Source organism: Rhinopithecus bieti, unplaced genomic scaffold (assembly GCF_001698545.2).
Source record: "Rhinopithecus bieti isolate Rb0 unplaced genomic scaffold, ASM169854v2 scaffold_14232, whole genome shotgun sequence".
NCBI lineage: Eukaryota > Metazoa > Chordata > Mammalia > Primates > Cercopithecidae > Rhinopithecus > Rhinopithecus bieti.
Window position 1 is genome coordinate 2263229 of NW_016807906.1, and position 22763 is coordinate 2285991.

General features: G+C 47.0%; 1 protein-coding gene across 1 annotated transcript in view; it reads left to right on the forward strand.

Moving 5' to 3' along the window:
* Positions 1-22763, forward strand: part of LOC108537030 (ras-responsive element-binding protein 1) — a 125941-nt gene that overhangs the window by 47598 nt on the left and 55580 nt on the right. The window contains exon 2 of the mRNA XM_017884147.1: positions 21710-21828. The gene's annotated coding sequence lies outside the window, so the exon portion shown is untranslated. The remainder of the gene's footprint in view (positions 1-21709; positions 21829-22763) is intronic.

The following is a 22763-nucleotide window of genomic DNA, read 5'->3' on the forward strand; positions in this document are numbered from 1 at the left end:
TTTCTTCCAGGTGGGCCTATTATTTGTTGTTGTTTAGGTGTCCTTTGCTGGCCCATGTATTCCCTTGGCTTCTTTGTCTTTTGTGTTCAGCAGACTAGAACTGAGACGGCTCCTTGGCAGCTCTGCCCTGGACAGTACCGGCTTTAACTCTAGGTAGAAGATAAAGATAGCATCACCCCTTTCGGGTTTCATGTTTGCTGGGAACAGCTGCTAAGCTTTGTATAACTCAGAAAGTAACATTTCATTCCAGATTTGCTGAAATTTTTAGTTTTCTGCAAGCCAGGGCTTAACCATGGGGTTTTTTCGCATTCGCACGTAAGAGTCTAGACTTTTCCTTTGAGAAGCAGTTGCTAGTCTTGGAGTTAAGTAATTGAAGGGAACAGAGGTGGGAGCGGGAGGAAATTATTTGCATAAGTTGTTTTAAAGCTTCATCCACTTCCTTTCCCTTCACTTTAAATGGTTTAATTTGCTTAGGTACTTCAGCAGAGGTGTAGATAATTGAAGTAAATCTCGAGTCAAATCTAAACAAAAGAAAGAACTGACCTAAAAAAGAGCAACTGAACTCACACTAATTGAATCACAGATTTGCTCAGACCAACTTAACCTGTGAGGAAGGCCAGCGAACACTGGGTCCTTGGTGGGCGTTTTGCCTCTTAGGAGGGAACACCAGCCAGTCCCTTGTGGTTCTCCCAGCCACCTTCTGCACTGAGCCACATCTGAGTTGAAGCTGCAAAATTCAGCCTGAAAAAAATGTGAAAGCCATTTTGGGTTGGGCATATATAAAACATTTTTTCTCCTTTTGGAGACCTGGTGCCCTTGGTATTTGTATATAGAATCCACTTGTTTATTCTTGAGGAGAGCAGCTGTGTGTGTAAATTGGGCATCCGTTGGAAGAAATGTAACAGGCTTGCCTGTCACAGCTGGAATATAAGTTGTAGCCCTTTGAAATAAGACAGTCAGTTTTCCTTCCTTCTCCTTAGCCAGCCATCCAGTGTAGGAAACAGGATGCTGTATGTACCCTGAGTAGGAGGAGAGGGTTCCAGAGTGCCACTTGGCTGCTCCTGTGTACCCATTCTTGTTCAAGAGCCCCTTGAGATCACATGGTCTTAAATAGCAAAGCTGACCAAGAGCTGCCCCTCTGTTCAGCTTCATCTTCCCTGGCTGTTGGGGAGGCCTTTGTCTGTTTGACTGCCACTGGGCTGCCTTGCCCCAGCTCCCTGGGGTCCTTTGCTCCTTAATCTGACAGTTCTTCTTTTCTCTTCTTCTTACTCATAGCACAGAACCTGACTGCCCATTTTTCAGAGATGACTAATTAATTAGTAAAATATTTGGCTGGGTGCGGTGGCTCACATCTGAAATCCCAGCACTTTGGGAGGCAGAGGCAGGCAGATGGCTTGAGTTCAGAAAGACCAGCCTAGGCAACATGGTGAAACCTTGTCTCTACCAAAGATACAAAAACTTAGCCAGGTGTGATGGGGCGTGTCCGTAGTCCCAGCCACTTAGGAGGCTGAGGCACAAGAACTGCTTGAACCCGGGAGGTGGAGGTTGTAGTGACCTGAGATCGTGCTGCTGCACTCCAGCCTGGGCAACAGAGTAAGACTCCATCTCAAAAAAAATTTGAGTGCCTATTGTGTGTACCTGTACGCTGCGTGACCATGGGCCAGGCACAGTGGTTCATGCCTGTAATCTGAGTACTTTGAGAGGCTGAAGCAGGTGGATGGCTCGAGCCCAGGAGTTCGAGACCAGCCTGGGCAACATAGTAAGACTCTGTCTCTCCAAAACAAAATAAAGTTAGCAGGGTGTGGTGGTGCGCACCTATGATCCCAGCGTTTGAGAAGCTGAAGTTGGAGGGTTGCTTGATCCTGGAAAGTCAGGGCTGCACTGAGCCACACTCCAAACTGAGTGACAGAGCAAGACCCTGTCTGTCTCTTAAAAAAAAAAAAAAAAATTCAAATACGAGTTTTCTTGTGCTCCCTCTCCACTGTTCCTCTTTGTTCTTTCATCCCTCCTGACTCCAGAAGAGGGCCCCACCACTCGCCGCTAATGCCTTCACATTTATCTGGATTCCTGCCTCCTGGGGACCTCATCCTTGCCAGCCCCTGTTGCTGTGCCTGTGCCCTACCAGGGGTGTCTGACCCCTCTTATCCCTGAATATCATCAGCTGGCTCATGCCTGGCTTCTCTGTGGAGGGATTCATCCCATGTGCATTCTTCAGTGTATGAATTCCACAGGACCAAGACCTTCTGGATCCCTTTCCATTTCTTCACATTCAAGAATCTCTACAAAAGAATGTAGCCTAACCCCCCTAACAATCTAAAACTTGTGCCCAAGCACCATTGAGTGCCCCAGGACACCTTGCCGGTGGCCAGAGTGACTGTCTTCCTTTCTGCCCTTTCCATTGTCTACCCCACCTGCCTCCCCTTTGAAAGTTGTTCAGGTTTAACTTTCCTTCCCTCTTCCCTTTGTTCCCGTTTCTAGGCAGGTCTCCCTCCCCTGCAGTCCCATACCATGTTCAAACAGGTTTTCTTAAAACTCTTACATCACCTTTCTCAGCCTATACCCCCTGTTGCCCCAGACCCAACCCCAACTCTCCCAGCTCCTGTAATTTGCCCACTCCACACACACCCTCTGTAATGATGGCTCTGCCCTTCAGCAGGACCTGGCTCCTGGGCTTCTTGTGGTACTTCCTGGGTATCAGCTCCTTCCAGCCTCTACCTCCGTACCCTTCCTCTTACACTACCCCAGTCCACTAATTTCTGCTTTTTCTAGACCTAAAATTAGAATTGTATAGACAGCACTTAATTCTCTTACCTTCCCAAGCTTTCTTTTACCTCTCACCAACTGGTAAGCTTATGGAACCCCCCACCCCAACCTAGTAGTGGATCAGGAGTTAGTAATTGAAGTAACTGACATACATTTTTATCATCAAGAAATATTTGAGGGCCTAAAGTGGAGTATTTCACCCCCAAATCATTTGAAGGTAGAGTGTGGGTCCCATTTGTTTATTTTTTTCAGACTTTTTTTTTTTTTTTTTTTAAACCTTGATAGCTTAAAAGCCAGGAAAAAAATGATTAGTTTTCATCTTCAAAGGACACAGAATAAAACAAGGACTGAGCCAGCTCACCCCTACCCTCCAAACAGCTTTTAATCACAGTCACTTTTCCCACTCCCCTGGTTGGGACTTTTGAATTTTATAGTTGATATAATCCCTCCTTTTATAGCCGATTTATGCATTGCAATTTAAGTAAGCAGAATTGTTCAGTGCATCGAGGGACTCAAATTTAATGATTTTTGGCTTAATTTTAAAAGGCTCACTAAGACCCCTGTACCTCTTATTAATTGCAAAACAAACGTTCTCCATAAGACCACCCTCTATTGTGTGTCCCCTTTGAGGTTCCTAGGAATTGATAGTTTGTGGGCCATATTTACACCCACAGGAGGACTTCTTTACAGAAAACCTCCCCAGTATCTTTGACGGCCTAGGTGTGTTCACAGTCACACTGAGAAAAGTTTTAACCTAATAGTCACCGTTCAGAAACTAACTCGAATCCCAACATCATTCCTGGAATAACTGGGGAGTGGGGAAAAAACACACACAAAGGCAGCCGAATAGATGGGGCTCACAAGGAAGTCTCCGCTCTCGTTCCTTTCCAGAGGATGAGTTCTGTTTTAAAATTATAACTGTTTATTACAGGCATTGGGTGGATTGTTTTAAGAATTGATTTAACGAATGTTCATTGGGTTATTGCCTTGTGTCAATAATGTTTTGAGTGAAGTACCAAAACGCTGATGAGATGGTTTAGCTCATCTCACCCTTACAAGAAAAGGGAAGTTAGAGGATTTGGCGTTGCCAGTGTTTTTACTGATTGTTGGTGGCCTGCCTGAAACTGATGACAATAGTAAGTAAGGAGAAAGCCCGACCATCTCCTTAACTCTCCAAAGGTAGGATTAAATCTGCTGAGGCTGAGACCACTGCTGTAGTTCTGACCTTTCCTGGAAATCATAGATTCTTTTGAAAGGCTGATCAAATTGATGGACTATTTTCCTAAAGTGCAAAACTATCTACATTTTACATGTGGTTTCAAGGGTATGACTCTTGGCACTTGTCTACAGAACAAGGCTTATCAACCTAAGCATGTCATCTGTTCAGCTCAGCTGACCCATAGTAGGCTTTCAGTAGCTGTTTATAGATTGAGAGAAACAATGCCTACTGTGTGCCAGGCACTGAGCTACAGACTAAAGATACATAAATTGGGGGAGCGAGGACAGGGAGCAATTCCGTATCTTAAGAAGGACTGAAATTTGATCATTTTCTTTCTTGCGGTTTTTTTTTTGTTGTTGTTTTTTTTTTAAAATGAGACAGGGTTTCCCTCTGCCACCCAGGCTACTTGAGTACAGTGGTACAATTATAGCTCACTACCAAGGCCAGCAAATTAAGATTTTTTTTTAGACACAGGGGTCTTGCTATATTGCCCAAGCTGGTCTTAAACTCCTGGCCTCACGAATAGTTGGATCTTTCTGGTATATTTTCAAAAATTATGTTTTTTTTTGGTTTGTTTTAAATAGTGACATCAAATTGTACTTGAAAAAGCACTGTATTCTCATGATACATACATCGTTTCAGATTGCCTTTTCTAGACTTTTCCATAAATATAGCGTAGAATCTTAAATGCGCCAGCTTGCTTTTTAAACTTTACCTAACTTTATAAGCATTTTCCCATGTTTTCACACATTGACTTTTTTTTGAGACAGGGTCTCACTTTGTCACCCAGGCTGGAATGCAGTGGTGCGATCACCGCTCACTGCAGCCTTGACCTCCTGAGCTCAAACAATCCTGGTTCAGCTTCCTGAGTAGCTGGGATTACAGGCGCACAATGCCACACCTGGATAACTTTTTTTTCTTTTATTTTTTTGAGATGGAGTCTCACTCTGTTCCCAAGCTGGAGTGCTATGGTGCAATCTTGGCTCACTGCAACCTCTGACTCCCTGCTTCAAGCTATTCTCCTGCCTCAACCTCCAGAGTAGCTGGGATTACAGGCACACGCCACCATGCCCAGCTAATTTTTGTGTTTCAGTAGAGATGGAGTTTCACTGTGTTGGCCAGGATGATCTCGATCTGCTGACCTTCTGATCCGCCTGCTTCGGCCTCCCAAAGTGCTGGGATTACAGGCGTGAGCCACCACACCCGGCCCACACCTGGATAACTTTTTGTATTCTTTGTCTAGAAAGGGTTTCACCATGTTGCCCAGGCTGATCTCAAACTCCTGGGCCAAACAATCCTCTCGCCTCAGCCTTGCAAAGTGCTGGGATTACAGGTGTGAGGCACAGTGTCCAGCTCACATTGACCTTTTTGTTTGAGGTGGGACCAGTTTCAAGCAGGTTTAGGGTAGTTGGGGCAGAGTGGGGATAACTCACCTGGGATAGATCAGCTTGCGTAGGACATACCCCTCTATTGTGGGTTTCATGGATTATTTCCCTCTATGAACTGAAACTCTCATCAGCGCTAGGCAAAGTTAAGTTACTTCTGAGATCCACTAACTCCCCTCCCATGCCTACAGGTAAAACTATCCCAGATTACCTTTATTCCTGCTTTAGGGTTTAAAAACCCCGGGAGGCAAACAAATTAAAGACTGCAGATGTTCTTAGGATGGTTAAACTTGACACGAAAGAGAAAGAGGTACACTTCAAGTTCAATTCCTTAGTTATATTAACCACTTTGAAAGAGTCACAGGGGTGGATATTATTGTTCTCTTTAAGTTTTTTTTTTTTGTTTTGTTTTTTTGTTTTTTTGAGATGGAGTCCTGCTCTGTCATCCAGGCTGGAGTGCAGTGACGCAGTCTCGGCTCACTGCAAGCTCCGCCTCCCGGGTTCACGTCATTCTCCTGCCTCAGCCTCCCTAGTAGTTGGGACTACAGGCGCCCGCCAACACGCCGGGCTAATTTTTTGTATTTTCAGTAGAGACGGGGTTTCACCTGTGTTAACCAGGATGATCTCGATCTCCTGACCTCGTGATCCATCCACCTTGGCCTCCCAAAGTGCTGGGATTACAGGCGTGAGCCACCGCACGCGGTCTGTTCTCTTAAGTTTTAAACTTGATGGAGTTTTGTGTAGTCTTTTTAAGCAGTCCTCCCCACTCTGCTCCCCTCCAATCAGCAGTTTATGATGGTCAGTTTTGTTCATAGAGTTCAGTTTGACAGTTAACATATATATTGATATGGCTGCCTGTGTTTTGTGTTACGTTTTGCTGTGTTTCATCTTCCTGTGCCTGGGAGCTCCCATGCCCTCCTTTCCTATCTCTCTCAAAACCAGCTGTTTTTCCCCATCTGCTGCATTTTGGTTATAGACATGTATTTGTATGTTTTCTTTAAAACAAAACTCCTCTAAATCCTACTTGATAACCATCCATGCTCTTTACTCCCTCCCGTCTTAGGAGCTGTTTTCCTAACTCCTGCCCTTCATTCTCGACGCCTGCCTGGCCTCCTTTTGGTTCCTTCTCTGCAGCTTTGCTTCCACCCACCAGCCTCAATGCCCCTGTCCCTTAAGAGTATTGCAGTGCCTCCTAACTGGGTTATATGCCTGTGATTGTCCATTTTTAAATCTGCTACCAAGAGCTTTTTAAGCTGTAGATATGATTATTTCATCCTGGGCTTTAAAAATTGTGAGGTGGGGCCCTTCAGTGGGTTTCCAGAGCGGGATAAAGTTCATGGCTCTTAGATGGAACCTTGAGCCCAGCATCATTCTGCCAGCCGCATCTTTGCCATTTCCCCCACTCCACTCTCCCTCCTTTCTCATAACACACTGGTGCACTCTGATGGCTCCCAGGGGTTTTGTTTTCATGGTCAGGACACAAAAAACTTTTGCAGTTAGACACAAGGTTGCCATTTTTTAAATTTTGCTAAGGGCATTAAAAAATGATCTCCACCATCTACTGTCTTTATCTCATTTTAAAAGATGGCAGTTTACCCTAAAAAAAAAAAAAAATGAATTCAGCATTGTGAGAAACTCAGCAAATCATCTGCCTTTTCTGCACACTGTGTGTTCCAGCTTTCTGCATGTGGCTGGGAGGCGAATCTCTTCTTCAAGCTCAGGTTTGCTTTTGTTCTGCTGCCCTTGCCTCGCACTCAGTGATGCTTACCTCTGGTGAGCCCCTGCAGCTCTGGAAGTGTTTGACTCATACTTCAGGTTCCCTGGAGTTGAAATTTCTCTCTCTTGTTTCTCCTCTGACACAGGAAGCCAGGGCTGTCTGTCTTACAGCTCTTGGTGGTTCTGACACCTGGAATGTTACTAGCCTTGGATGTCTGAGGATGATTGTCATCATATCCCAGGTTTTCACACAGATCCCAAACCTTGCCCTATGTGTAGGGTATACAAACAGTATAGAATATTTTATGCCACTAATTTTAACAACATGCTGAGAATGCCCACTTTTCTCTGCCTACGGATTGGCTATACTCTGAAAGCAGCAAGGATGGGCCTACAACTCCAGCTGCGGGAAACTGAGTAGACTGCTCCCCTTTATTTCATTTTATTTTATTTTATTTTATTTATTTATTTTTGAGACGGAGTCTCGCTCTGTCGCCCGGGCTGGAGTGCGGTGGCCGGATCTCAGCTCACTGCAAGCTCCGCCTCCCGGGTTTTACGCCATTCTCCTGCCTCAGCCTCCCGAGTAGCTGGGACTACAGGCGCCCGCCACCTCGCCCGGCTAGGTTTTGTATTTTTTAGTAGAGACGGGGTTTCACCATGTTAGCCAGGATGGTCTCAATCTCCTGACCTTGTGATCCACCCGTCTCGGCCTCCCAAAGTGCTGGGATTACAGGCTTGAGCCACCACATCCGGCCCTATTTCATTTTATTTTTTATTTTTTGAGAGAGGGTCTCACTCTGTTGCCTAAGCTAGAGTGCAGTGTCACGATCAAGGCTCACTGTAGCCTCAATCTCCCTGGGCTCAGGTGATCCTCCCACCTCAGCTTCCCAAGTAGCTGGGACTAAAGGTATCTACCACCACACTTGCATATCTGTCTTCCAAACTCTCATCCATTAAAAGTGAATTTTGACTAGTAGGGTAAGAGAAAGCCATCACCATAACTAGCAGTATCTTTTGGGGGAAGCCTTGAAAGGACTATTCTTCCCTTGATGAGAGCAGAGCATTAAAGTTTAACTACACGAAATAAAGAGACAGTGAGTTTTTTCTCACATTTTTACTGTGGCCCGGTAGCCATTTGTATAATCTGTTAAGCCTTTTTTTCCCCCTTAGAAAAGTTCTGTTTCCAGATTGGGAACACTCCAGGATGTCATTGGCCTCTGAAATACTTTGTGGAAATGTATTAGTTCCCATTCTAAATGGGTTTGGTGACCGAGGCTGTTGACTTCAGTGTTTTGTTTTGTTTTATTTTATTTTATTTGAGATGGAGTCTCGCTCTGTCGCCCAGGCTGGAGTGCAGTGGTGCCATCTCGGCTCACTGCAAGCTCTGCCTCCCGGCTTCACACCGTTCTCCTGCCTCAGCCTCCCGAGTAGCTGGGACTACAGGTGCCCAGCACCACACCTGGCTAATTTTTTGCATTTTTTTAGTAGAGATGGGGTTTCACTGTGTGAGCCAGGATGGTCTCTATCTCCTGACCGTGTGATCCGCCCGCCTCGGCCTCCCAAAGTGCTGGGATTACAGGCGTGAGCCACCGCGCCCGGCACTTCAGCATTTTAGTTGTGGGGCTGGCAGAGCATGAAATTGGGTTTGTGTGAGCATGTGTGTGCCTGGGTATAGTTGACTGCATTTTCTTTGCAGAATTATAATGAAGCATCTTCAAGGATTTTGAAAAAGTTTCCTCAGGCATATCCAGTGAGCATGGTAGATGCCATTGTTTCGCAAATTTTCTATTTTCTTTGTACAGGTTGTTCCTGACTTCATGGCTGGGAGGAAATTGAGGATGCCGAAGAGTACTTGCCGTTTGGCCAGTGGGGTTGAGCCAGTCAGCTGGCTCCTGTTCTCCCATGGGCCGCGGGCTGGGTCCTGTGACTGTAGGAGAGGGGCCACATAGAGGCACCATTCTAAGTTCTGTGTGGGGACAGCACAGTTCCTCTGGTCGCTGTACATGCCCTGTCTGACTCATCTATTATCTAGACTCATAAAAAAAGAAAAGATCCTAAAAAATACTGGCCCCGTTCTGGAGAGTTGGCACAGAAATTCAGATTGTGGACTCATTCTGTAAGCTGGCTTCTGTTCCTCACCTCCCACCCTTTTCTCCATGGCCTTCCCTACCTACTATCACCACTCCGCATTGCCCATCTCCTTCTCCCGACCCGGCTCTCTTACCTGTGTGACTGTTAGGGGTTCATTGGTAGGTATTTGGGCAAGGAAATTTCTCCTTTCCTTAATTGATTTCAGGAAGATCTTTTGTATCCCAGAAAGGAACTCCAGGGGGACTGTGGTAAATGTCTGATTTCATCATTTTCTGAATACATTAACCTCACATATGCTGATGAGATGCCAAGAAAATGAAACTCCTACCCTTGGATGGCAGGGAATCAGGAACTCTATCCACTGGTGTGTGAATTCCCTCAGGGCATCCCATCCAATAAGTGGCACCCACAGCCTCACAACCCTCTTGATTGATGCACAAAAGAGTGGATTTTGCTGCTATACTGAGTCCTGGATATTCACAGCAAAGCTCTGTGTGACAGGTATGGAAGTGCTTTTGAGTCTGAACCTAAAAACACCTAGACATCCCCACAGAGTCAAATCTCAGGCGCAGAGTTAGGGCTGGGAGGAACGTCAAAGACCATGACCTGACCTCGCTCCACAGCTGAGGGGTCCAGTGTATTTCAGGCCATTTGCTTGTGCAAGGACATGGTGTTCTGCTTTTAGTTCCAGTGGTTAAAAGATGCTAGTAAATGCCACTGAATTATTTTAAGAATAGTAGTGTAAACTGCATTTAACTTGAGCTACTGTAACTAACTTCTGGGGTTTCTGGACTTTGATGAAGATAGCTCTTGTGTTTGCTGCAGACAGAAAGCAGATATCTAAGTGAGCCCTGAAAGTAAGTTCTCTTCTTGGAAGCATTGGCCTCTCCCACACAGAGGCACAAGGAGTGCTATCTGTTGGACTTGAAGGCTGTTAGAGTTGGAGCTGCAATGGATGCCGGGTAGGTGTTGCTTGGGCATTGTTCCAAGAGGCTCTGGAGGCAAGTATTTTAAACAACTCAAACAGCCCCTCTAGGCGAGCTGCAGGAAGTCCAGCCCTTGCCTTCCTGTGGTCAGCAGGAGATAAAAGTGTGGACTGTTGGAGACTAGGCCCCTCCTATCACTGGATAGCAAACTGTTAAGGGAAGATAAAAGGAAAGAGTAGGGATGTTCTTTTTCAACAACATGAAGGTGCCTTTGTCACATGCATTCAAGTAAATTAAAGGTAGTGAGCAAGGCATGCCTCATTTTTATCATCACAAGCGTGTTGAAGAATTCTGAGAAGCAGGACTTGGTTTCCCAAGTATGCCAAAACAATTTCATGTCACGAAAACATTGGTAGAAGTAGGCTTTTGATTGAGAATGTTCCCATTACATACTGCTTAGGTTAAATGGGCATCAGCTTGGATTTTCATGTCTGAGTGCTACAGAGATCTTCTCTGTTGAGGTGTGCCTGACCCATGGGGACTGGGTGGACGTGTCCAGCTGTCCTTGGACTGAGCAGATGAGCAGGCAGGGCAGCTCTGCTTCTCTGAAGTGTGCGCGTCTCCTCTTAGTTGTACGTCTGGTGTTGGCCCAAGTATTGCCCAGGTATGAAAGAGTTTGAAGGAAGAGACCGTCCTGCTGGTGTCTGTCTTTCCTTTTCAGTTTTCCTTCCTGTTCTTTGTAACATTTGGGGGGAGTTTGGGGGCTTGCAAAGGGGTTATCTGTTTTTCAGGGTGGGGCTTATAAATGTGAACCCACACTTAAGAGCCTGGGCATGTTCAGTGCCCTATGTGAGCTCAATCCAAAGCAAATGAACAAGTGTGCTTGGGGACGTGATGCTTGTTTCAGGTCCCGCTGGGCTGTGGAGGGGGCGGCCCTTTGTGCAGTTAGACCCCCCAGGGAGTGCAGTTGTGAACTCATCACCGCCTGGAGAGCCTGTGTGCCTCCCACTTCCTCCAGGACTGCATGAATCCCCTCCCCACCCCACTGCCAGCCCCCGGCCCTGGCCCCCTCCTTCCAAGGTGCTTCTGCTGGTCCAGGAACATGCCACCTCCTCTCCCAGCTGTACATGGGCTTTCCGAAAAGGCCCATCCTGCCTGCTAGTCATTTTGGTTTGCTCAGTTTACTTTAAGAAAAACATTTACTTGCCAGTGTTTTTGGTTGGCTAGCTTGAGATAAACACTTATCAACCACGTGTATCTCAGAGCATTTGTTTTCCTTCATATGCACAGTAGTAAATACTTTTCTTAGAGGTGAATTTGGGGGTGAGGGGTTAGAAGGTTTTCTGTTACATGGCATAGAGGGCAGCCCATCCAGCTCCTGGGATCTGGGCATGGTCACTTCACCGCACACAGTCATTGCCAGCTGACGGTTTGTAATGTCTGATTACGCACTGTGAAATTTTGACCACAGCTGACCACTTTTCCAATGGGCGAGGAAAGATGTGATCTCCTCCTTCCACTGCCTTCTCTAAGTAAGCTGTTAGGGGAGAAGCATTTCAAACACTTTTATCTTCCACAAGTCATTTTGGTTTTCTAAGGAGTGTCATCCTGAATTCTGGGAATTCGAAGCCCAGATTTAAGGTAAACCACCTGCCCTGGGATTGCTTAGCTTGCAGCTCGTCCTCTGGGGCAAAGTGGAGAATCCTGTTGCTGCTGCACCCTTTCCCCAAGCATGTCAGAAAGGCCAGTCCCGCGACCTCAGGGCCTGTGAAAGAGTTGCAGGATATTGCCTAAAACTATGCAAACTGCTACTGAACTTTACCCCAGCTTCTTAACCAGAAGCTGGAAATGTGACTGAAGATACTCAGATTCACTTCAGAGATGTGTCCAGATCACTCCCATTTCTACCATACAATGTCACGGTGTCAGCCATGCTGTATTCAGGTGCTGCAGTTAGTTGGAAGAGAAGAAACTTGGTGAATATAGGGAAGAAAGAGCTGCATCCTTGTGGGAGCCAGTAGTGTGTACTTCCGTAATTAACCAGACGTGAAGCTGACCAGGATTGGTTTCAGCAGCAACTGAAGTCAGAGGGGTTTTTATTTCCTGGTCGCCATATAGCATGGCAACTGTGTCAGCAGCTGTTCTCATTGTCCAGGGGATTGCATTTGGGAAAAGCCAAATTATTTTAAATTGTCCAACTTGTGGGCTGGGACAGGAATTTTTTTTTTTTTTTTTTTTTTTTTGAGATGGAGTTTTGCACTTGTTGCCTAGGCTGGAGTGCAATGGATCTTGGTTCGCTGCAACCTCTGGCTCCCGGGTTCAAGCAATTCTTCTGCCTCAGCCTCCCAAGTAGCTGGGATTACAGGTACCTGCCACCACGCACAGCTAATTTTTTATATTTTTAGTAGAGATGGGGTTTTACAATGTTGGCCAGGCTGGTCTTGAACTTCTGACCTTAGGCAATCCATCTGCCTCGGCCTCCCAAAGTGCTGAGATTACAGGCGTGAGCCACCGCACCCCGCTGGGGACAGGAATTTTTTTAGAAGACTGTCAAGCTGAGCTCCTGCCTTCAGAGCTTTGGCAATCTAATAGGGGAAGCAGATGGGTGAATTGAGGAGTTGGGAGAATCAGCCCAGGGACTGCCTGGAATGTTGGAGGATAAATAGTGTAGCATCAATAGCTCGCACGCTGGAGGATATCACAATGTTTGTTAAGTATTTTAATAAGCACTCCTTTGAATCTATATTGTAAGGTAGGGAGGGCAGTGTTACCAGCTTCATTTTCCAGCCGGGAGAACTGAGGCTCAGAGTTTGGTGGCTCCATTGAAGGCAAGCTGAGTTTCCAGGCCAAGATTTAAGACTCCCCATGTCAGGCTGAGCACAGTGGCTCCCACCTGTGTTCGCAACACTTTGGGAGGCCGAGGCGGGAGGATCAGTTGAGTTCAGGAGTTTGAAACCAGCCTGGCCAACATGGTGAAACCCCACCTTTACTAAAAATACAAAATTAGCCAGGTGTGGTGGTGCACGCCTATAATCCCAGCTACTCAGGACACTGAGGCAGGAGAATCGCTTGAACCCAGGAGGCAGAGGTTGCAGTGAGCCAAAATCATGCCACTGCACTCCAGCCTGGGTGACACAGTGAGACTCCGTCTGGGAAAAAAAAAAAAAAAGATTCCCCATGTCATGTACTTTTTAAGTTATGCTGTAATTATTTATTCTTGCACATGCTTTTGGAATCTTAAGGTATTATGCAGAGAGGACAAGTGTTATGCAAAATAGATTGTCCCCTTAGAAGTGCAGAATCTGGAAGTCAGAAGAGTCTTCCAACCCGGTCTCCCACCCATTGCTGGACTGGGGTTTTTTGTTTGCTTTTTACTAACCTTCAAGCAGAGGGTTACCTACCCTCTGCTTGAAGACTCCTGGTGACAGCAAGCTCATTACCTTATCTGGCCTCTATCCATCTGAGGGCTTAGTTCAAAACTCTGGTTTAAAGAATCGTGGAGCTCCAGAGTTGCTTGTTTGTGCCTCGTTCCTTCTATGGTGGACCCGTGCGATGAGTGTGCCCTTCTTCCACACACCAGTCCTGTAGCTTTTGTAGCTGCCTCTTGTCTTCATTCTGTCAGCCTTTCCAGTTTTCCCCTTGACTTGGTTTCCCAATCCTCTAGCTTGCGAATGACCCTTCTCTGAATGGTTTTTCGAAGACCCTTCTTGTAGTACAGTGGAAAGTACAAGATTTTTGGAGTCAGACAATCCCAGGCTAGACTCCTGGCTCTGCCCTTTAAAAACTGTGCTATATCTAGCAAATAGCCTAGTCATTACCTTCCAAGATTTGGGGGAGGATTAAATATATGTAAAGTGGCTAGCATGTTTCTGGCATGGAGTTTGTGTCACAAGTACCAGTGCCCCAGGTTATCAGGGAAGGGGTGCTCTGGAATAAATAAAATTGGATGCACATTAGATTTCCAGTATACTCTGAGTTGAATCCCGTTTTCTGTTACTTACAGCAACATTCTTTTCTGTTTTCAAATTCCTCAACCAAGGTGGGTTGGAGAGGCCTCTCCCTACCCTTTCTTGTACCTGTGTCTACTTGATAAGCCAGGAGAGCAGATCTTAGGGTGGGACAGGGCAGGGGAGCTGCTCAACTTAATCCCCTGCAGGGTCATCTTTAACCTTGGCCCAGGAGACCCTGCCCTGCCCTAGGGGTAGGTGAGGGTGACCTGTGGGCCCTCCACCCCTGTGGTCCAGCATGGGTGCTTCCTTATTACAGCATAGCCCACCTTGGCCACCCAGAGTAGAGGATGATACACGTTTCTGCTAAGTTAGGCAAGAAAATGATGAAATACCAGGTCCTGGCAGGCAGGCTGAGAAACAATGTTTAGGAAAAGTCTGGCTTTTTTGGGGAAAGGGCCAGGGACTCAACTCTTCCCACAGCTGAGCGCCGAGGGCTGCTGTGTCCCCTCCCAGGGGAGCAGGGTGCTGTGTGACAAATGGCTGCCATTTAGCAGCTGTGTCTTGGCCTTGCAAATCTGGCAGTAGTTAGATCCTGGCAGGAAGACATGCTCCCTGGAGAAGAGCTACAAGAAGTGGAGTCAGCTTCTTCATCGTCCTCATGTACTAGCAGGAAAGCTTATCATTGCGACTGTGCCCCATTTCCTTCCCTTAAAGAAGCACAGAGCCTTGCAGAGAGGTGCAGGAAGAAGAATGGGGTACCACGGGATGGTTTTATCTGGCATTGTCCAGAGAATCTCCCCAGCTCTCCCATGGTTCATGTTTTAAATACTCAATCTGACTGACATAGATAAGTTTGGTAGGCAGGGACCCTGTCTTCCCAGTCAACGTGTGCCTCCCTGCTGAAGTTATATGTAATGTAGTAATTTGAATGTCCAAGTGATTTTTTAAGAGAAGCTGCTTCCTGCATGGAACTATTACTCTGCACTAAGCTGCTCCCTCCTCCACACTTGACAAAATATTGAAGTTTTCCTTTACCTCGGAACAACCAACATTGCTTTTGAAAAGGAGCATCAGTAGCTTGTGTTATTTCTAATAAAATGCTCCAGGTCAAGACCAACCGAGTATCTGAAACCTAGTCAGAGTAAGGAGCAGACACCCTGGCCTGTGAGAATGACCTCTGATTTTTCTTCCTCCACTCTCTGGTCCCATTAAGAGATAAACTGTAGTAGACAGTGAGCAATTTCTAAGGCTGTCAGAGGGAACCTCAGGGCTGCGTGTCTCTCCTTGAAGTCATCTCCCTAACTGCTCTCCCGTCACCTGCACCTTGTTGCTCACTCCTCACTGCCCGGGAGCAGCAGAGAGGCGAGGGAGAGTACCCAGGGCCACCAGGAATCCTGGCTGAAGGGCTCAGGTTTGGAGGTGATTCCACAACCCCCTCCAAGGAGTTTTTTGGGAAGTAGCACAGGCTTGGCAACTGCTGTTTGCTGGAGAGAAGGCTTTTAGTGTCCAGGGCTGCTTGAAGGCCCAGGCCCATGTGGTTTTGCCAGCCATCCACTGCAGGCTGGCCTTGCCTGTCTGAAGCCTACCTCTGATGTGTTTTTGTTCCTGAGGAAGCCCTGCATAGATTCATTCCTCCCTGTCCCTTATTTATTATTATTTTTTGTTGTGGTAGATAAAGCCAAAGTTAGAAATGGGGATCTTTGTCTCTGATCCAGGGCCTTGGTTTTTGCTCTGGAGGTGTATGATAAGCCAAGCAGCTTCTCCCAAATCTTCACTAAAGAAAGATTTTCAGGAAGATCCTGGGCTGCTTCATGAGCTGGTTCTCAGGGCTGGATGGAAGCCTCTAGAGAGCTGTTAACTCAGAAACTTACACTGCTGCGCCAGCCCCCAGAGGGTTTCTGATTCAGTAGGCCTGAGGTGGGACTGAGAATTTGCCTTTCCAATAAAGGGCTGGATGCTTCTGCCCTTGAGGTTTGGTGGAGGGTCTGTAGTAGTTAATCTCTCCCTGCATTGTGTTGGTGGATCTTCTCTGCAAGGTCAGCTCATCAGATAGGACTGGACTGTTCAGGATTCAGGCAGAGCCTACCTTGCTTGGCTGCTTCTAGAACACAAGGGTATAAAACGTGAAGTGTCCCATCACTTTGCAGAGCAAGCGTAGTGTTTCCAAACTCTTGCCCGCTGCAGCGAACCTTTTAGACTGAGGTGGAAGTCCAGTTTTACCTCCTGCCAAGGAGAGGAAGGCAGAGGTGAAGGGGGAGGAGAGCACTCCTCCTTCCTGCGTTGACCGGGATGGAAATGGAAAGCCAGGTGCTGAGCATCTGGAAGGGCAGCAGTGATGCAGAGCGAGATTACTAGAAGTCAGAGAATGTGACTAAGGGAGCGCACGTGTGCTCTCCAGCCATGGGCCAGGAGTCACACACTTTTCCAGAAGAAATTTAACAGAGGTCAGAAACTGGATTTATGACATTGTTCTACCACACAGCAGCTCTAGGATCTTGGAGACAAGTGTTTGTTTCTCAACCTTTGTTTTTATGGCTGTACAGTGGGAACAATCCTCATGGTGGTTGTTATAAGGATTAAATGAGACAATGCATGTGGCACGTGGTGCTCAAAAATTGTTAGCCATGATTTTGATGGCAGAATTAGAGGTGTGTCCTGGAATTTGGAACCAAGAGCCATGGGTGGGAGTCATGTGGAACATGGCTGTGAGGGATGGGGTCAGGAGAGGAGTGCAGGCAGATATTCTGGGGCAAGGAACTGAGCAGAGAGGGTAACCATGGGGACTGGTGTGCAACGGGGCCAGAAGGTAGACTGAGGCCAGAGCATGGAGACCACTGAATGGCAGGTTAAAGAGCCTGACGATTAGTCTTTTTTGTTGTTGTTGTTGTTTTTTGAGATAAGAGTCTTGCGCTGTTGACCAGGCTTGAGTACGGTGGCATCATTCTAGCTCAGTGCAGCTTCGAACTCCTGGGCTCATGCAATCCTCCTGCCTCAGCCTCCCAAGTAGCTGGGACTGCAGGAGGGTGCCACTATACCTGCCTAATATTTGAATTTCTGGTAGAGATGTGGTCTTACTTCATTGCCCAAGCTGGTCTCAAACTCCTGGTCTTAAGTGATCTTCCCACTTGGCCTCCCAAAGTGGTGGGATTAGAGGCATGAGCCACTGTGCCTGGCTTGCTGTAATCTTCAGAGGATGAGAGTATAGAAATGTTCTGGAGCTCAGAAGACACCCAAAGAGGAGGCTGACGTATGTCTTGGGTCCCAAGTTTGCTGCCCCCCTTCACCTCTGCACTTTTGTCTTGAATATGGCCTGTACCAAGGGATACATCCCCTGCCCACCTCTTTTTTTTTTTTCTTTATCAAAGATGGGTTTTGTGTTGCCCAGGCTGGTCTTGAACTCCTAACCTCAAGTGATTCTCCTGCCTCTCCGTCCCAAAATGCTGGGATTATAGGCGTGAGCCACCACGCCCAGCTCCCCCCAATCTCTTAGGAGTCCCTTCTCACCCAGGAAGAGAAGATCAGAGTTGGCTGAAGCAGCTCCCAGTGCCCCATGGTGTAGGGGCCTGCTTAGATGCTGAGAGGCGCTGTGTGACACGCTAAGGCTCCTGTCTTACCAAAGCCTGTGCCAGCCACGGGTTGGTGGTGGTGGCATGGCCGAGTGGGGGGCGGGGGGGTGACTTTCATGGGTTGCCGCCCTATCCAAGGCATAGCCTGGACCCTAAGCCAAGAAACACATCAACTTTCTGGAACTCAAAGCCGTCATCACAGCTGTCTCAGCCTTCAGAGCACATGTGAGGTGGTGAGAAGAGACTGTTTTGCCCCGAGCTTTGCAGGCAGAACAGGCATGGCCCTCGTGGAACATTTAGCCTGGTTTGATTCTGTCCCCAGCCTAGCCAAGACTCAGCCCGTCCTTCAAGAGATGCCTTTGCTATTTGTTAAGCTCCCTCCTGGCTCAGACCATTTTAGTGTCTGAACTGTTAACTCAAACTTTTAGCCTGTCCTGGGTTGGCCTGAACTGGTTAACTAGGCTCTTACACAGCATGCATCAGCCATCCTAAGTATTTGTGGGCATTGTGGAGGCTCTGCACTGTGCCCCTCCTGGTCAAATGTTGTAAAACCTACTGTTCTGTCATCTGTGGAAACATTTTTTTCAGGGCCTCAACCATCATCCTAGGCATCTAAACTTATTCCACATTTCCTGGGGGCCTTAGGACAGAGTTTAGATTTCACTTCAAGAACCCTGAGGAGGCTGGGCGCGGTGGCTCATGCCTGTAATCCCAACACTTTGTGAAGCCGAGGTGGTTGGATCGCCTTAGGTCAGGAGTTTGAGACCACCCTGGCAAACATGGCGAAACCCTGTCTCTATTAAAAATACAAAAATTAGCTGGGCATGGTGGTGCACACTGAGATATGAGAATCACTTGAACCCAGGAGGCGGAGGTTGCAGTGAGCCAAGATCACATCACTGCACTCCATCCTGGGTGACAGAATCAGACTATCTCAAAAACATGGGGGGGGAAAAACCCTTCAGGTTTTGCTTATAATCCCAGCACTTTGGGAGGCTGAGATGGGTGGATCACTTGAGGCCAGGAGTTCAAGACCAGCCTGGGCAACATGGCGAAACCCTAAAAACCCAATTTTAGTCTCAACTAAAAATGCAAAAATTAAAGTTAGCCGGGTGTGGTGGCACACACGCCTGTAATCCCAGCTACCCAGGAGGCTTGAGGCACAAGAATCACCTGAACCAGGGAGGCAGAGGTTGCAGATTGTGCCACTGCACTGCAGCCTTGGTGACAGAGTGAGACTACATCTCAAAAAAAAAAAAAAAAAGGAAAGAAACCCTCCGATTTTTCAGAAGCTGGGATGCAGCCCTTATCGTTCATCTTTTCATTGCTCTCTCCTTAGACCTGGAGACCTGCCCCTAATCTTCTGTTTCTGGCTTTACATAGCATTGTCCCTTATCTCCCCGGGGCTTGGGGGCTGGCCTTTCCCTCCCCCGACAGAGGGACTTCCGCCCTCTCTTAGTCCTCCTGCCTCCATTGGCTTTGCATAAACCTTGTGGGAGTGCAAATCCAGAAATTCAGCAGCCTCCACCAACAACCAGATCCAGCCTTTCTGTCACATTTCACCTATGGGAGTCATCTTTAGGGTGCTAGTAGTCTTTCTTTTACTTTTTTTTTTTTTTCCGTGAGGCACTGTTGGTGGAGCTGAGGGGTATCTCAAAGTTTCTTCTAATAACTCTTTTGTACTTTTCCACTCTTCAAGCTCTGCAACTCCCTCAGGCCTAATAGAACCCAAAACAAACAGCCTAGTGAACTCTGGCTTTATATTGCAAGACATTCTCAATATTCAAATCATTTACACCCAAGGGCAAGGGGATGGGTGTTTCAAGGTCAAGACTCTCAGCCTAGCCCTCTTTCTTTAAAACCATCCTCTCCCCCTTGCTATCCTGTGGCTTCCCGGAAGCTACTCGGTGGACCTTTTTTTGAGATGTCTTTTAAAATGAAGGGAAATAAAATGGAATGAAGGGGAAGTAGCAGTTCTAAATTTTAATGGAAGTCTTAGCTATATGCTAGAAAGTTTTAATTCCAGACACTTGTTCTCACTCCGAAGTGTGTTTATTGTGTTTATGTGTTTTTTTTGAGATGGATTCTCACTCTGTCGTCCAGGCTGGAGTGCAGAGGCGCAATCTCGGCTCACTGTAACCTCCGGCTCCCGGGTTCAAGTGATTCTCCTGCCTCAGTCTCCCAAGTAGCTGGGATTGCAGGCGTGCGCCATGATGTTCAGCTAGTTTTTGTATTTTTAGTAGAGATGGGGTTTTGCCATGTTGGCTAGGCTGGTCATGAACTCCTGACCTCAGGTGATCCACCTGCCTTAGCCTCCCTAAGTGCTGGGATTATAGACGTGAGCCACCACGCCTGGCCTATTTTTTAAAAATTTTTGTTACATCTTTTTATTTTGAAGTGTGTTTTTATTAGTTATGAGTAAACTATGGCTCGTGCTATTTATTTGAAGATCTTGGCAGTTTCTAGAAACAAACCAAAGGGCTATTCCTCTCCAGGCTTTGTTCCTAATAAAATTTGTCATTAATTAAAATATGAAAAAAAGAACAATAACTTTGCTTTGAAAAAAAAGGCAATATTTAATTTCACCTTAGATGGGTGAAGATAGTCTGAAAAGATGTTTGTGCATTTCTCAAAACTCCATGGGTATTTTTAATAAAATGGACTTGATTCATAGTTTACACGAGGGCAGGTCATATGTCACGCAAAACAGGGATTCTTACCCTGCTGTCCCTAGGTGGGTTTCTAGGGTCCCTGACCCTCCTGGTACTGAATGAAAATGTTGAGTATAGAGTATGTGGATTTTTTCAGTGGGGTGGGGGGCATAATGTTCAGTTTGAGGGTCTCTCCCCTTCTGTGGGACAGGGTCCGCCCCGTGGGTTAGTCCTGAGGTTCATGGTGACAGCTGTGTGGCGCAGATGGGCAGCTTGTCTCTAGAAGCTCCAGAAGGGAAATAAAAGTGAGAAAATATGCCAAGCAGTTGTTTCTCCCCCGGCGTTATCCGTGTGGGGTTTATTTTACCTCTGAGTTTTCTCCCAGTTTTGTGCTCTTCACCTTAGCTGAGGGAGGCTGTGTTGAGAGCAGAGAATGTGGCCACATGCTGTAGCTCAGGGAAATGCTGCATTCCAGTTTTCTCCCAGCACAGGGCTTTGAAGCCCTTGACACCCCAGAGCAGACTTGCTCAAACTTTTGAAGGGCATGTGTAATTTGAGACGGTTTCTGCATCTTCCCCACAGGAGAAGGTCTGCATTTGGTCCTGTTTGACGTGTGTTAGCAACACTTTCTTCTCACACCTGCAAGAGGATGTAATCATCTCTCCTCTACTTTAAGGCACTGTTCAGTTGTATATTTCTTATTATTTATTTTTTGAGACAAGGTCTGGCTCTGTTGCCCAGGCTGGAGTGCAGTGGTGCAATCTCAGCTCACTGCAACCTCTGCCTCCTGGGCTTAAGCCATCCTCCTACCTCAGCTCCAGAGTAGCTGGGACTACAGGCACATGCCACCACACCCAGCTAATGTTTGTATTTTTTATAGAGACAGGGTTTCACCATGTTGCCCAGGCTGGTCTCGAACTCCTGAGCTAAACGATCTGCCCAGTTTTGGCCTCCCAAAGTGCTGGAATTACAGGCATGAGCCATTGCTAGTTGTGTATTTCTTAATTTCTTCGACTGTCTTATTTTTTCCCCCTCTGTTTCTGATAGCACTAATTGCTGCCTTGCTTTTCTCTTCTTGTTAAACTGGCAGTCTGTAGGTGTCTGCTGTGAACATGCCATTAGGATGCACGAAGCTCCACCTCCACCGGGAGCCAGTGGTCCGAGCCATTCTTACATTATGCTGCCCTTGACATTGCTGAAATGTGACTGGGGGAGAGGGGTGTCCTTGTCTGTTCAAGGCACACTCAGCTCCAAGCTCTTACTTGGATGTTAATGGGACAACTCTGGATGGAATCAGCCTGGCTCCTGGCAGCTGGCTTGTAATTGCAGGCAAGGGATGGGAAATGTTTTCTAGTCCTAATTTGTGACTCCCAGTGATGTTGAGCAGAGGACCATTTCTGGTCTTAATCCTCTTTTAACATCATCTTTTCTTGTTTTTGTAGGTTGCTCCGACTGTGTGCTCCAGGAGTGGTGGCTCTGAGGTGTGACCCTGCCCACCTTTGGGCCCAGCCAGGTTCAGCCCCCCAGTAAGGAGGGCAGCTTGATAACACAAAGAAAACAGGTTAGTGAAATGGTTTTGACTCTCAGTGAGTCACAATAATGTTGCACATTGAGTCTTCCCATGCCCTCCCCTCCTACCCTCCCCACTTCCCTTTTCATTGTCGTCCCCCTTTCCAGGTCCTCCTGAGGCTTTGGTGCAAAATCATGTTGAAATTGTAACTAGGCCAGGCACGGTGGCTGACACCTATAATTCCAGCACTTTAGGAGGCTGAGGCGGGCAGATCACTTGAGGCCAGGCATTTGAGACCAGTCTGGCCAACATGGCGAAACCCCATCTCTATTAAAAATACAAAAACTTAGCCAGGCGTGGTGGCGCATGCCTGAAATCCCAGCTACTCAGGAGGCTGAGGCACGAGAATCGCTTGAACCTGGGAGGCAGAGGTTGGCGGTGAGCTGAGATAGTGCCACTGTACTACAACCTGGTCAATAGAGTGAGACTGTCTCACAAAAAAAAAAAAAAAAAGGAAAGAAATTGTAACTATAACTTGTTAGTTCTTGATCTGATGGGCCTGAAATGTGGAATGAGAAAGGGTGCCAAGGGTTTGTCTCAGGAAGCAACACTTTGTACATCTTTTTTTTTTTCTTTTCTCTCCCTCCCTCCCCTCCAAATCCAGACCATGTGTGTTAAAAACTGGAACACCAGGTTCATCTGCTTGGTAATGTTGATCATATCTATGACTTGGGAACTTCATCTGGCTTCCCAGTGCTTTCTGATTCCAGTCGGAAGAGATTATATTAGAATATGACCAGTGATACTTATTTTTAAGAGGCAGGGTCTCACTCTGTCGCCTAGGCTGGAATGCAATGGTGTGATCATCGCTCACTGCAGCTTTGAACTCCTGGGCTCCTGTGATCTTCCCACTTGGCCTCCCAAGTATCTGGGACTATATGACACATGCTGCCACACCCGGCTTCTCTTTCCCCCCCTCCCCCCTC